A 15047-nucleotide genomic window follows, 5' to 3' on the forward strand; every position below is an offset into this window, starting at 1 on the left:
AGTGACTCAGCAGACTGAGTACCCAGCATCATCTCTGAAATCACTGACCTCCTTGAGCGTGTTTCTGAAATTGAATTTACAGTTTCATCCCCAGCCTTATCAAAGATCCCACCCCCAGTGAGTCTCTATCACTGAGATTGCTGCTGAAGACTCTTGGGCTAATACACAGGCAATTTCGTCAGCTATCTCACGAGGCTCAGTGTCTGAGCAATTTATTTTCCTGCAAACCCTCCTCACTTCATTTCATACAGCAGCAGGCAGGAATGTCTCATCATGGACAGGACTTCCTTTTGATTAAAGTGTTGCTTTCAAATGATCTATTCACAGATGAAAGATTAAGAGGCTTTCAGAAAAGCAAGTAGAAAGATAGTCCTGAATTTTGTAATCTATTGCAGAAACTTTTAATAGGTTTATACTAGGTGACACTGGCACAGCTTTATTTCCTATCCCTGGTTGCTCTGAAGGCACTAAAGGCGATTCTTCTGATTTTGTAACCCTGGATACACATGGAACTGGGATCTGCACAATCGCCCGCTAGTGATTGATCAGGAGAACCCTCAGGAAGATTCTGAGTATAAGAATCAAACATACAGGCCAGGATTTTATGAGGTGGTAGTCACTCTGCCCATTAGCCAGATAGTCAGGGGTAACCCCACCTCTGCAGGCTCTGGAAGCCGTGACCATATTTCCTGGTCTTCGGGTAGTTGAATGCCCACAGTTGTGGTTTCCACCCCTCTGAGACAGGATGTCTCTCCTCCAGGAGCTGGTGGCCAATCAGATGGCTGATAGCTGTTCAGTCCCAGCAACTGGGAACAATGACCTCTGCTCGTACTGCAGGCGCCAAGCAACCACAATGGAAGAGAGTGCAGGTAAATGTGCTCATGGACTGCCCGGGCAAATCAGGCAGATCCCAGACTGGGGGTGGGTGGTCGATTGTGGGAACAGGGGTGGGTCTTCCAGTGTGGATGATACCTGCCTCTGAGGGGGCGGGTAGGGAGGTGCCCTCTGTGGACCACAGGATGCTGATCACAAGCCCCCACCCCAAGCCTACAGGGAGGCTGCCAGGTTACACTGTGCAGTCTCCCCACATGGCAATTTGCTCACCTGCCGTTGGGTAAAATTCCAGCGATAGCGGGAAGGCAATGGGCATGCTGTCCCCCACCATCCCACCCAATTTTATGCCCACTCCATCTCCCAGTCCCCTGCTGGGGTCAGGAACCTGATGCCCATATAATTTTTGGGTCCCTGACTCTGCACCACATCTGTGTCGCTCACTCGCTGCAATCTTCAAACGTTAGCACACTAACTGGGCATTACCAGGAGATGGGAGATGCCTGTTAGAGCAGGAGTGTCAAAGGCAGATGGCAGCCATGATAGGGCCTGAGAGGAAGCAGAAATTCAGAGGGCTAGAAACCTCAGCACTCAGAGAATTGGCCAAACGCCCAGCCACAAGGTACTGTGCCTGAAACCCCTGGCAGCAAAAATTCTTCTGGCTTAAAAAAAACTGCAGCCCCTGCTCGAAGTAGGCAGCTGTAAACTGACATACATGAGATTGCTTAGTTCAGCAATTTGCTGGATGAATCAAACAAGGATGGTTTCATTCGCCCTCTAGTGCCTGGTTTCAGAAGTGGAATCACTGGAGCAAGAGGCCCAGTCTCGCAGGTACACATGAGATCTCCGCACTTATTAGAAACCTTTAATAAAAAGAGTAAATCTAAAAGGTTTGGACCATCTTTCACTGCACAGGTTACTCCAGTCTACCAACGGTACATAAGAGAAGGAGCTGGAACCCTGACTGAAAATAATTTTCAACATAAAGTAAGGAAAGCAAATACAACTGTTCAATTTTTAAAATTACAATGGGGTAACTGAAACTTATCTCTGCTGGGTCACAGAATTATAGAATGATACAGCACACAGGAAGAGGCCATTTTACCCCTGCTGTCTCTGAAAGATCTATCTAGTTGTCCCATGATCTTTCCCCACCTTCCTACAAATATTTCCTTGAAGTCTTTACCCAAATCCCTTTCGAAAGTTACTATTCAATCTGCTTCATCTGTCCTTTCAAGTAGTGCATTCCAGATCATAACAACTGGCTGCTGGTTGTGGGATCTTGCTTACTGTTTCTGATACACTCTGTTACAGGCTCATTTGCCATCTGCTGGTGTGTACTTTGAAATGTTGCCTGTGTTTTGATGGTGATCAGGGATGAAATGGGACAACAATTTCAGATCATTCCCATTGTTCTATGTTCTCAGACAGCAGCTTCTGCGAATGGTTCTGCTATTTACAGCTTTTCTAAACTAATCTTTTTTTCTCCACTGTCCCATTACCACCCCTTGTGTTTTGCACAATCATCCCATTTAATCACTCCTGCTTTCCACCTGTTATGATATGGCAGAGGGTAATTGCCAGGCTGACTAAATCCCAAAGGGAAATGTGGTCAAGCTATCACAACGGTTTTGCAATTTGTATTTATTATGAGGAGGTATGTACGCTGAAGTCAGAAGTAAAGAGTCCACTACCACCTTTGGAGATTTTAAAGGTTAAATTAAAACATTTATTAACAATAGAAAAGAAAAAGTTAGACACAAAAGATTACAGTTATACATAGTCTTCTAACAGTCCCCAAAAGATTTCTACTTAACTAGACTCCCAACTACACACCCCTTTCAGGCAACAGTCCAAATATATTCTTAATCTATAAAACATCCAGCAATATTACCACAAGAACCCACTGTTGCTAAAGGGGAGGTATTTCACAGCTTTTCTCTCCTTCTCACTCGACAATGGAACTCCAAGGTTTTTATAACAAAACCATGCACTCTGGACCAAACCAGCACTTCTCTGGGGTGGCTAGAGGCTGCTTTTTCACAGGTCTATTTCACACAGTCCACCTCTCAAGATCTCACAGGGCCACTCCCCATATAGCTTTCCATTTTTCTTGAAATATGTTTACTCCCTTTTGACCTGTAAATCTCTTGTTTCACCATTGCTTTGGAAGTTACTTTTTCCAGAATATAAATATCTTTCATGTTGTCATTATGGACAGCATTCTCAGGAAAAATAAACTGAATAACTTTGCCTTATTTATTTTGCTAGCTGTAAAACATCTTATCATGCCCCTTTGAAAATCAAAGAAGCTTATCTACAAATACAAATTCCATTTGCACTGTATCTCATCTTAGCTTACCCATCTCCATTCCAAAAAGCCTGTTTTTTATGCTTAACCCCTTTGATGATTCAAACCTTGCGGTCTGACCGTCTTTAATTTAATTAAATTAGTTACCCTGTTACGACCTACCCCAGGTGAGGTTCCCCAAAGTTGTTGATCTAGGCGAGACCCCACAATTCATCACCGTCTGGCTGGAACATCCCCAAATTGTTATGCCCTGAGTGAGGAGGGATGAATTGGCTCCCTGTCTTTATTCAGCATGCCCCTGCCACGCCCCCACCCCTCCCTGTTGATTGCAATAGGATTTAATATAAAAAGGATCCCTTTCGCAGATATCTTTTTCCCACACCCAATCATTCTGGTTTTGAAGGAGCCAATTTGATCAGACTTTCTTAAGTTTAAGGTAAGAGTAAGTTTATTAACTACTAACACAAGAAAGGATAAAAGAGCAGTATATATGGTCATACAGGTTAAAAGTAAGAATTTATCTTGAAGTAAGAGAAGGGAGGTGATGGCATAGAGGTATTATCGCTGGGCTAGCAATCCAGAGCCCCAGGTTCAAATCCAGTGGAATTTGAATCCAATAAAAAAAACCCTGGAATTAAAAGTCCAATGACTAAGAAACCATTGTTGTAAAAACCTATCTAGTTCACTAATGCCCTTCAGGGAAGGAAATTGTTGTCCTAGTCTGGCTTGCGTGTGACTCCAGACCCACAGCAATGTGGTTGATTCTTAAATGGCCTAGCAAGCCACTCAGTTGTTACAAAGTCACAAAAAAGGGAATGAAACCGGACGGACAGCCTGGCTTTGACCAAGGCATCGGAAATGACAATGGCAATCACAGCCCTGTTGACCCTGCAAAGTCCTCCTTACTAACATCTAAGGGCTAATTGGAAGAGCTGTCTCACAGACTAGTCAAGACATAGTCATCCTCACGGAATTATACCTTACAGATAATGTCCCAGACTCCACCATCATCATCCCAGGGTATGTCCTGTCCCAGCGGTGGCGGCACAGTGGTATGGAGTCAGGAGGAGAGAGTATACAGCCCTGGGAGTCATCAACATTGAAGTCTCATGGCATCAGATCAAACATGGGCAAGGAAACCTCCCGCTGATTACCACGTACTGTCTTCCCTCAGCTGATGAATCAGGGCTCCTCCATGTTGAACATCACCTGGCGGAAGCACTGAGGGTGGCAAGGGCACAGAATGTACTCTTGGTGGGGGACTTCAATGTCCATCACCAAGAGTGGCTCAGTAGCACCACAGCTGGCTGAGTCCTAAAGGACATAGCTGCTAGACTGGGTCTATAGCAGGTGGTGAGGGAACCAACAAGAGGGAAAAACATACTTGACCTCATCCTTACCAACCTGCCTGCCACAGATGCATCTGTCCATGACTGTATCGGTAGGAGTGACCACCGCATTGTGGAGACAAAGTCCTGCCTTCACATTGAGGATCCCCTCCATCGTGTTGTGAGGCACTACCACTGTGCTAAATGGGATAGATTTCGAACAGATCTAGCAACTCAAGACTGGGTATCCATAAGGCACTGTGGGCCATCAGCAGCAGCAGAATTGTACTCAAACACAAACTGTAACCTCATGGCCCAGCATATCCCCCACTCTACCATTACCATCAAGCCAGGGGATCAACCCTGGTTCAATGAAGAAGGCATGCCAGGAGCAGCACCAAGCATACCTAAAAATGAGGTGTCAACCTGGTGAAGCTGTAACACAGGGCTACTTGTGTGCCAAACAGCATAAGCAGCAAGTGATAGACAGAGCTAAATGATCCCACAACCAACGGATCAAATCTAAGTTCCGCAGTCCTGCCACATCCAGCCGTGAATGGTGGTGGACAATTAAACAACTCACTGGAGGAGGAGGCCCCACAAATAACCCCATTCTCAATGATGGAGGAGCCCAGCACAGCAGTGCAAAAGATAAGGCTGAAGCATTCACAACAATCTTCAGCCAGAAGTGCTGAGTGGATAATCCATCTCGGCCTCCTCCGGGGGTCCCCAACATCACAGATGCCAGTTTTCAGCCAATTTGATTCACTCTACATGACCATCAAGAAATGGCGGAAGGCACTGGATACTGCAAAGGCTATGGGCCCTGACAATATTCTGGCAATAGTACTGAAGACTTGGGCTCCAGAACTTGCTGCGCCCCTAGCCAAGCTGTTCCAGTACAGCTACAACACTGGCATCTACCTAGCTGTGTGGAAAATTGCCCAGGTATGTCCTGTACACAAAAAGCAGGACAAATCCAACCCAGCCAATTACTATCCCATCAGTCTACTCTCGATATCAGTAAAGTAATGGAAGAGGTCATCAACAGTGCTATCAAGCGGCACTTCCTTAGCAATAACCTGCTCACTGATGCCCAGTTTGGGTTCCGCCAGGGCCACTCAGCTCCTGACCTCATTATAGCCTTGGTTCAAACATGGACAAAAGAGCTGAACACTCGAGGTGAGGGTGGCTGCCCTTGACATCAAGGCAGCATTTTACCGAGTGTGGCATCAAGGAGCCCCAGCAAAACTAGAGTCAATGGGAATCAAGGGTAAAACCCTCCGCTGATTGGAGTCATACCTCGCACTAAGGAAGATGGTTGTGGTTGTTGAAGGTCAGTCATCGCAGCTCCAGGACATCACCACAGGAGTTCCTCAGGGTAGTGTCCTAGGCCCAACCATCTTCAGCTGCTTTATCAATGATTGCACAATATTCAACACCATTTGCGACTCGTCAGATACTGAAGCAGTCCATGTCCAAATGCAGCAAGATCTGGACAATATCCAGGCTTGGGATGACAAATGGCAAATAACATTCACACCACTTAACTGTCAGGCAATGACCATCTCCAACAAGAGAGAATCTAACCATCGCCCCTTGATGTTTAATGGCATTACCATCATTGAATTCCCCACTATCAACATCCTGGGGGTTACCATTGACCAGAAACTGAACTAGACTAGCCATATAAATACTGTGACTACAAGAGCAAGTCAGAGGTTAGGAATCGTGCGACAAGTAACTCACCTCCTGACTCCTCAAAGTCTGCCCACCATCTACAAGGCACAAGTCAGGAATGTGATGGAACGCTCCCTACTTACCTGGATGAGTGCAGCTCCTACAACACTGAAGAAGCTAGACACCGTCCAGGACACAGCCACCTGCTTGATTGGCACCACATCCACAAACATTCACTCTCTCCACCACCGACACACAGTAGCAGCAGTGTGTACCACCTACAAGATGCACTGCAGGAATTCACCAAGGCTTCATTGACAGCACCTTCCAAACCCACGACCACTACCATCTAGAAGGACAAGGGCAGCAGATCAATGGGAACACCACCATCTGCAAGTTCCCCTCCAAGTCACCCACCATCCTGACTTGGGAATATATCACCGTTCCTTCAATGTCACTGGATCAAAATCCTGGAGCTCCCTTCTTAACAGCACTGCGGGTTTACCTCCACCACATGGACTGCAGCGGTTCAAGAAGGCAGCTCACCACCACCTTCTCAAGGGCAACTAGGGATGGACAATAAATGCTGGCCCAGCCAGCGAAGCCCACCTCCCATGAATTAATTTTTTTAAAAGTAGATGGAACAGTCCTTGACTAGTTGGGAGTTGGTGAATCAGTGTTGCGGCCGTTGTGATTCGAGGTTCAAGTAGAAATGACTTCGGTCGGCGAATAGTCGGTTTCGAGGTTCCAGTAACGTTGACTTCGGTAAAGAGAGAGAGATCAGGCTACCTGCAAAATGGTGATTTGCAGGGGCACTGTATGTGGCTGTTACTTCTGAGTCAAACTTCCAGCACTTGCTCTCTCAGACCACCCATTAACAGACAGACACCAGGGCAGCTTTTCAGCTCACTTTTAATCCCTTCTTTGTATATTCCAAATGGGAAGCGAATTCATAAATCTGTTTGGGCATTGCTCACAGGATTTCTTGATGAGATGATACTCATCTCCCATTATGTCCCATTGTCTCTATTGGAGGGAGCAATTAGTTTTGGGTGTCTTTAGAAGTGCCTTGTCTAGCAACAGGGTGGGGTTCCATTACCTCTTAGGGAGTCACCCTGCAGCATTCCAGCTAGTGGTTTGCTTGAATTTTTTAAAAACTCAGGTCTTATTTTTAAAGATCAAAATTTCTGGATGCAATTCGACGTTTTTTCCTTCATTATCATGACAACACACACACACAAACATTAACACACAGCACAGCCCCCACAAGCCTGCTTTAAAGTATCCCACAGTAAGCTTACACAGATCTACAACTCATCCTTAAAGGTGATGAATCAGAAAACACGGATAAAAGATTTCCCTGGAACAGCATGTGAAGGAACCAGACAAACTTGACTAAGGAAAACACTAAGCCCAGGGCCAAGGAAATTTGGTGTTAGAAATGCATAAATGTCAAAGGCTGCTTGGGGAACTAGGCTCTGCTAAGGAAAAAACTGATCGGTGTAAAGAACCAACTTTCACGCGCAAAAGATGAGTTTGCTAATGAAAAACGAGAACTGGTGAGAACATTAAGTGTTGGCCACAGGAAGTAGAACACTTGAATGATGACTTGAAATGTTTAAATGATAAACTTGTAGAAGCAAATTCAACATTTGATAGATCTTCAATTAAAATTTGGTGAACTTCAAGTATCAGAAGTCTCTATTAAATATCATGAAAAATGCCTTGAACAGGAAAAGGAATTGCTGATGAATCAGAACAGTTGGTTGAATGCAGAATTAAAAACCAAGACTGATGAACTGTTGGAACAAAGTCACGGAAATAGCAATGAGACCCTTGAGCCCTGATGCAATCTGAAGAACAAAAATGATGGCCACCTTCAGTGTGGTATATGACTCTAGGAGACAGTCTCCTGGCTGCTTCCAGGAGTTCCAACTGCAGGAACTTCCCAACAAGTCAGCCAACATGACTGGCAGAAAGACTGTTTTAGGATATAACTGACAGAAATGCATCATTTAGCATATCACTCTATCAATTTGCCCAGGCGCTAACTGGCCTACTATGTCGCCAATATTGTGGGTAAGGAATGCATATCCTTTTCTGGCTGGAGGTTTGCCAGCCACCACAATGGAAAAGGAGAAATAGGATTTTGGGCCGCTGTCTGAGACAGGCATTAAGTCCTTCTCTAAATCAGGGGCCAAGCACCTGTTGTGGCCCCCACTGTAAGATTAGTTTGCCCTCATGCTGTCTGTACAGATGAAAATCAGACCTTGCACCTGCCGGTTATATACAAGTAGGAACAACAGTGTTCCTCCCCACAGAGCATTTCATGAAAACTCGCCACACGCTTCTCTCTCTGACCTTTACTCCCAAAACCCCATTTCCTATTTTCCCCCATCCCTGGAGTTAACAGGGCCCCGACCCCAATCCCAAACTCAATCAGGGGGCTGACCTTCAAACTAACACACAAGACCTGAACCTCAGACACATATTCTGCAAGTTACTGGGATATGAGCAGTGAATTATTCACTCCCTCCCATTCATTCCCTCCCATTCGTTCCCCCCTGTTCACTCACTCCCATTCACTCCATCTCGTTCATTTCCTCCTGTTCACTCGCTCCCATTCCCTCCCTCCCGTTCATTCCCTCCTGTTCACTCACTCCCATTCACTCCCTCCTGTTCACTCACTCCCATTCACTCCCTCCTGTTCACTCACTCCCATTAGAGACGCATGCGATAAAGGAACATCTGTATGGGTGTCTTTAATATGCATATAGATTGGGCAAATCAAATTAGTAACAATACCTTAGAAGAGGAATTCCTGGAGTGTATACGGGATGTTTTTCTGGACCAATACGTTGAGGAACCAACTAGAGAACAGGCCATCCTAGACTGCGTATTGTGTAATGAGAAAGGAATAATTGGCAATCTAGTTGTGCAACGTCCCTTGAGGATGAGTGACAATAATATGATAGAATTCTTCATCAAGATGGAGAGTAATGTAGTTGATTCTGAGACTAGGGTCCTGAATCTTAATAAAGGAAACTACGATGGTATGAGGCGCGAGTTGGCTATGATGGATTGGGAAACATTACTTAAAGGGATGACGGTGGATAGGCAATGGCAAACATCCAAAGAGCGCATGGGTGAACTGCAACAATTGTTTGTTCCTGTCTGGCGCAAAAGTAAAACAGGAAAGGTGACCAAACCATGGCTTACAAGGGGAGTTAGAGATAGTATTAGATGCAAGAAAGAGGCATACAAACTGGCCCGAAAAAGCAACAGGCCTGAGGATTGGGAGCAGTTTAGAATTCAGCAAAGGAGGACCAAGGGATTATTAAGAAGGGGAAAATAGAGTACGAGAGTAAGCTTGCGTGGAACATAAAAACTGACTGTAAAAGTTTCTATAGGTATGTGAAGAGAAAAAGATTGGTGAAGACAAATGTAGGTCCCTTACCATCAGAAACAGGGGAATTTATAACGGGGAACAAAGAAATGGCTGACCAACTAAATACATACTTTGGTTCTGTCGGTACTAAGGAGGACACACATAACATACCAGAAATGTTGGGGAACATAGGGTTTAGTGAGAGGGAGGAACTGAAAGAAATCCGTATTAGTAGGGAAATGGTATTGGGGAAATTGATGGGATTGAAGGCCGATAAATCCCCAGGGCCTGATAATCTATATCCCAGAGTACTTAAGGAAGTGGCCCTAGAAATAGTGGATGCATTGGTGGTCATCTTCCGAGATTCTATAGACTCTGGAACAGTTCCTACGGATTGGAGGGTAGCTAAATGTAACCCCAGTATTTAAAAAGACAGGTAGAGAGAAAACAGGGAATTATAGACCAGTCAGCCTGACGTCGGTAGTGGGGAAAATCCTAGAGTCCATTATAAAAGATTTAATAGCTGAGAATGTGGAAAACAGTGGCAGAATTGGACAGAATCAGCATGGATTTATGAAAGGGAATTCATGCTTGACAAATCTACTGGAATTTTTTGAGGATGTAACTAGTAGACTTGATGAGGGGGAGCCCGTGGATGTGGTTTATTTGGACTTTCAGAAGGCTTTCGACAAAGTCCCATATAAGAGATTGGCTTGTAAAATTGAAGTGCATGGGATTGGGGATAGTGTATTGAGATGGATAGAAAACTGGTTGGCAGACAGGAAACAAAGAGTAGGAATAAATGGGTATTTTTCTGAATGGCAGGCAGTTACTAGCTGGGTACCGCAGGGATCGTTGCTGGGACCCCAGCTATTCACAATATATATTAATGATTTAGATGAGGGAACTAAATGTAATATCTCCAAATTTGCAGATGACACAAAGCTGGGTGGGAGGGTGAGCTGTGAGGAGGATGCAGAGATGCTTCAGTGTGATTTGGATAAGCTGAGTGAGTGGGCAAATGCATGGCAGATGCAGTATAATGTGAATAAATGTGAGGTTATCTACTTTGGTGGCAAAAACAGGAAGGCAGATTATTATCTGAATGGCTATAAATCGAGAGAGGGGAATGTACAATGAGACTTGGGTGTTCTCGTACACCAGTCGCTGAAGGTGCAGCAGGTGGTTAAGAAGGCAAATGATATGTTGGCCTTCATAACCAGAGCATTCGAGTACAGGAGCAGGGATGTCTTGCTGCAATTATACAGGACCTTGGTGAGACCACATCTGGAATGTTGTGTGCAGTTTTGGTCTCCTTATCTGAGGAAGGATGTACTTGCTATAGAGGGAGTGCAGCGAAGGTTTACCAGACTGATTCCTGGGATGGCGGGACTGACATATGAGGAGAGATTGAGTCGATTAGGATTATATTCGCTGGAGTTCAGAAGAATGAGGGGGGAATCTCATAGAAACCTATAAAATTCTAACAGGACTAGACAGGGTAGATGCAGGAAGGATGTTCCTGATGGTGGGGGTGTCCAGAACCAGGGGTCACAGTTTGAAGGTACGGGGTAGACCATTTAGGACTGAGATGATGAGAAATTTCTTCACCCAGAGAGTGGTGAGCCTGTGGAATTCGTTACAACAGAAAGTAGTTGAGGCCAAAACATTGTATGTTTTCAAGAAGGAGTTAGATACAGCTCTTGAGGCGAAAGGGATCAAAGGATATGGGGAGAAAGTGGGAGCAGGCTATTGAGTTGGATGATCAGCCATGATCATAATGAATGAGGAAAGGTTGGAGAAACTCGGATTATTCTCACTAGAGCGGAAATTGAGGGGCGACTTGATAGAAGTTTACAAAATTATGAGTGGCATGGATAGAGTAGATAGTCAGAAGCTTTTTCCCAGGGTGGAAGAGTCAATTACTAGGGGACATAGATTTAAGGTGAGGGGAGAAAACTTTAGAGGAGATGTGCAGGGCAAGTTTTTTACACAGAGGGTAGTGAGTGTCTGGAATTCGCTGCCAGAGGAGGTGGTGGAAGCAGGTACGATAATGGTGTTTAAGAGGCAGCTTGACAAATACATGAATAGGATGGGAATAGAGGGATATGGACCCCGGAAGTGCAAAATGTTTTAGTTTGACGGGCAATATGATCGGTGCAGGCTTGGAGGGCCGAAGGGCCTGTTCCTGTGCTGTACTTTTCTTTGTTCTTTTCTTTGTTCTTTGAATAGCGGAGCAGGCTCATAGGGCTGAATGGCCTACTCCTGCTCCTAGTTTCTATGTTTCTATTTCCCTCATGTTCACTTCCTCCTGTTCACTTTCTCCCATTCACTCCCACCTGTTCACTCCCATTCTCTCCCTCTTGTTAATTCTCTCCCATTGCTGATGAGCTCTTCACTCTTCACCGATTCCATTATAACAAGGCCCAAGCACAAATATCAGGCCTTACTGTTCAGTCACAAGCCATGAACCCTGTAGCCTCCAACGGGCCTTTATCTGCCATTTTGCCCCATTGGCCTGCAAATCCCCACAGCCTGTATTGCTATGGTGGTGTAAAGAGGGCATCCTTAAAATTTTAAAGGGCAAAAAGTGCTGATGCAGTTGACCACATGTTCAGCAACTGAACAGAAAATCTAAGGCTAATTCGCCAGGGTGCTTCCCTATAATACTCCTGATTAGGCATGCTCTTTAGTTATTCCTGTCAACTGATTCCTTTGTAGGGTAAATGCAGCAATCCTTGCAGCAGTACACTGTACACACAGGGAGCCCCCGGCCTTGGGATTAAGTCTTGGAGACCTATCTCTGATTGAATTTTCCTCTGAGTGGGGCTCCTTGATGGGACCATAGGACCCAGTGAGTTAACCTTTAAACTTACTCTTGTCAAATATCTTATTAGCAAAGAAATAGCTCAGGACTAAAGCACATTTGCTACTATATAAATAGACCCAGCCTGACAGGTTAACAAACTCTCCTCTAGAAACATTCCAAAGTGTGTTGGCTAAAGGAACTATTTCAATGAAATGCTATCTCCAAGAGATGGAGCTGATGGACAACAAAAGACTGGGATCATTTTCATCCTCATAGCTTACATTCAATGAGTACTTCTGCTTCCACCTGAGCAGAGGCTATCGTGAGGATGATGCTGCAAGGCAGTTCACAAATGGTCAGGTTGACATCGTTACTTCTATCCATCTGCTCTGGGCTCTCATCAATCAAATCAACTAAAACCTGGATTCGAGAAGCACGTGTGAAAAATTCCGTAGTGCCTCTGAACGCCACATGACAATGAATGACACCAGATCCCTGCACCATTTAACCCTTTGCTTTTATCCATTTAACCCTTCCCATTTTCCAGTTAAGGGTCATTGAAAGGCATTCAAATCCTTGCTGTTAACAGGCAAATTTTCATGGTGCTAGATCTCAGATTACACACCTGGAATCAGGAGCTTGTCTTGGCTAAATGGTCTATCCACAACAAAATTATTCTTCTTCTTAGGCAGTCCCTCGGGTCGAGGATGACTTGCTTCCACACTATAAATGGGTTCTCAGGTGACTGAAGAGTCAAATGCGTGCCCTACAGTCTCTGTCACAGGTGGGGCAGCGGATGGTAGGGGGATTGGGTGGGTGGGGTGCCCGGTTTGCCTCGTGCTCCTTTCGCTGCCGATGCTTGGCTTCAGTGATGAGACTCGAGGTGTTCAGCTTCTTCGCGGATGCTTTCCCTCCACTTTGGGTGGTCTTGGGCCAGGGATTCCCAGATGTTGTTGGGGATGTTGCACTTTTTCAAGGAGGCTTTGAGGGTGCCCTTGAAGCTTTCCCTCTGCCCTCCTGGGGCTCACTTGCCGTGTCAAAGCTCCGAGTAGAGTGCTTGTTTCGGGAGTCTTGTGAATTTGCTGCCAACAGGAAACCAAATTTCCTGGGACAAATGTAGAGTTTGGATAGGTCACTGTACTGATAGCCTGGTCATTACCTCAACAGGCTCCCTGTGGGACACATTGGGTGGACAACAAGGCCCCAGGCCTTCAGTCTTTTGTAACTAGTTGCTCCTTGGGGCAGCTTGTCTCCCAATCCCTTGTCCAACCCTGAGGTAAATGACTCAAATCTAATGTTACTGAGATAGAGATGTGCCTTATATGGAATCAATGGAGTAAATCGGCATCACAAGGGCCCAGATTTTCCTTTTGCAATAGTGGTGAACACTGAGATGTTTGTCAGTACTGAGGGACACAACGGCAATGCAACTTCCAATGAGTTTGCTTACACTGAAAACCAGGAGCTGTGGTGCACCTGAATGGACTCCAGAGAGGCCCATGCTAATGGTGCCACCATTCCAAGCTCATCTCCCGCCACCACCCCCAACCACCCCCTCTGGCTGCCCTCCTCTCCGTCTCCATTCCCTGGTCCCGTTCCCCACCCCCCTACCCCTCCACTTGGTCTCCATCTCTCTGCCCTTCCTTAGTCCCACCAATCTCAGGATCAGCCTTTCAAAGTCGTTCCCCTCCATCACGTGTTCTTTCCAACGTCGGAGGAGAGGGGCAGTGCTGGGCGAATCAGGGGGAGATGGTGGAATGGGGTTACCAAGGGTAGTGTAGGGATGAGGGGCCGGGGTGAGGGGAGGGGGCCAAGAGTGTGTTAGGGGGGAAGCAAAGGGTACGGAGTTTGGGAGTTGGGCGTGGCACTAATGTCAGAGGGACAGACCTTGACAAACTTTTAAAAACAGTTATACATGTGTTAAAAGTATTTATTATAATGGCTGAAAAAGAGTCCTAACTGAAAAATATTTAAAATCAATTTAAAAAAGCCTTACCTGTCATTGTTTGATGACTGATCTCAAGGGGCATGTCTTCAGCTTGTGACAACACAGGTAGATGTTTTTGGGCGCATCACCAGTCAAAAGAAAACCTGGGTGTGATGACTTGATATAACAGACAGGTTTCTACTTGAAACAGATAGCTCTCGTCATAAAGTTCATTTAGAAGACATATGATTGAATCGGGGAATCAGGGCACAACTAGAAAGCCACCCACCCCCTCCCCCCTCCACCCCCGTGCCCCCGGATTACCCACGTTTAGGGCTCATTCATCAAGAACAATCACGTGACCCCTAATAGGCAGTAGGAAAGGTTATACCTTCAGCCACTACATTTCCTTCCCCTTTAGTTTCTTTTACATTTCCTATTTATAAAGAACATTTTAATCCACAACATATACATATATACAGGCCGTGTGATTAAAGATTAAGTCTCTGAGGTGGTTTTCTAATTCGGTTAGAGCGGCATAGCTCTACCACTTGAGATTCTCCCACTGGATCGACATGATCCGGAACTGCAGCATCAGATACATCCTTAGAAAGTGGCAGTTCAGGGTTAGACAACTCTACAGAGACATCTGGTCTGTCTATTCTCAGTCAGTCTGTCACCACAAGGATTAATGGCTTGACGTCAGTCACAGCGGAATAGTTGGTTGTTGGAGTATCTCTCTACTCCTAAAATGATCCACATGTTTTCAAACA

This window comes from Cetorhinus maximus, chromosome 5 (assembly GCF_964194155.1).
Source record: "Cetorhinus maximus chromosome 5, sCetMax3.hap1.1, whole genome shotgun sequence".
NCBI classification, from domain to species: domain Eukaryota; kingdom Metazoa; phylum Chordata; class Chondrichthyes; order Lamniformes; family Cetorhinidae; genus Cetorhinus; species Cetorhinus maximus.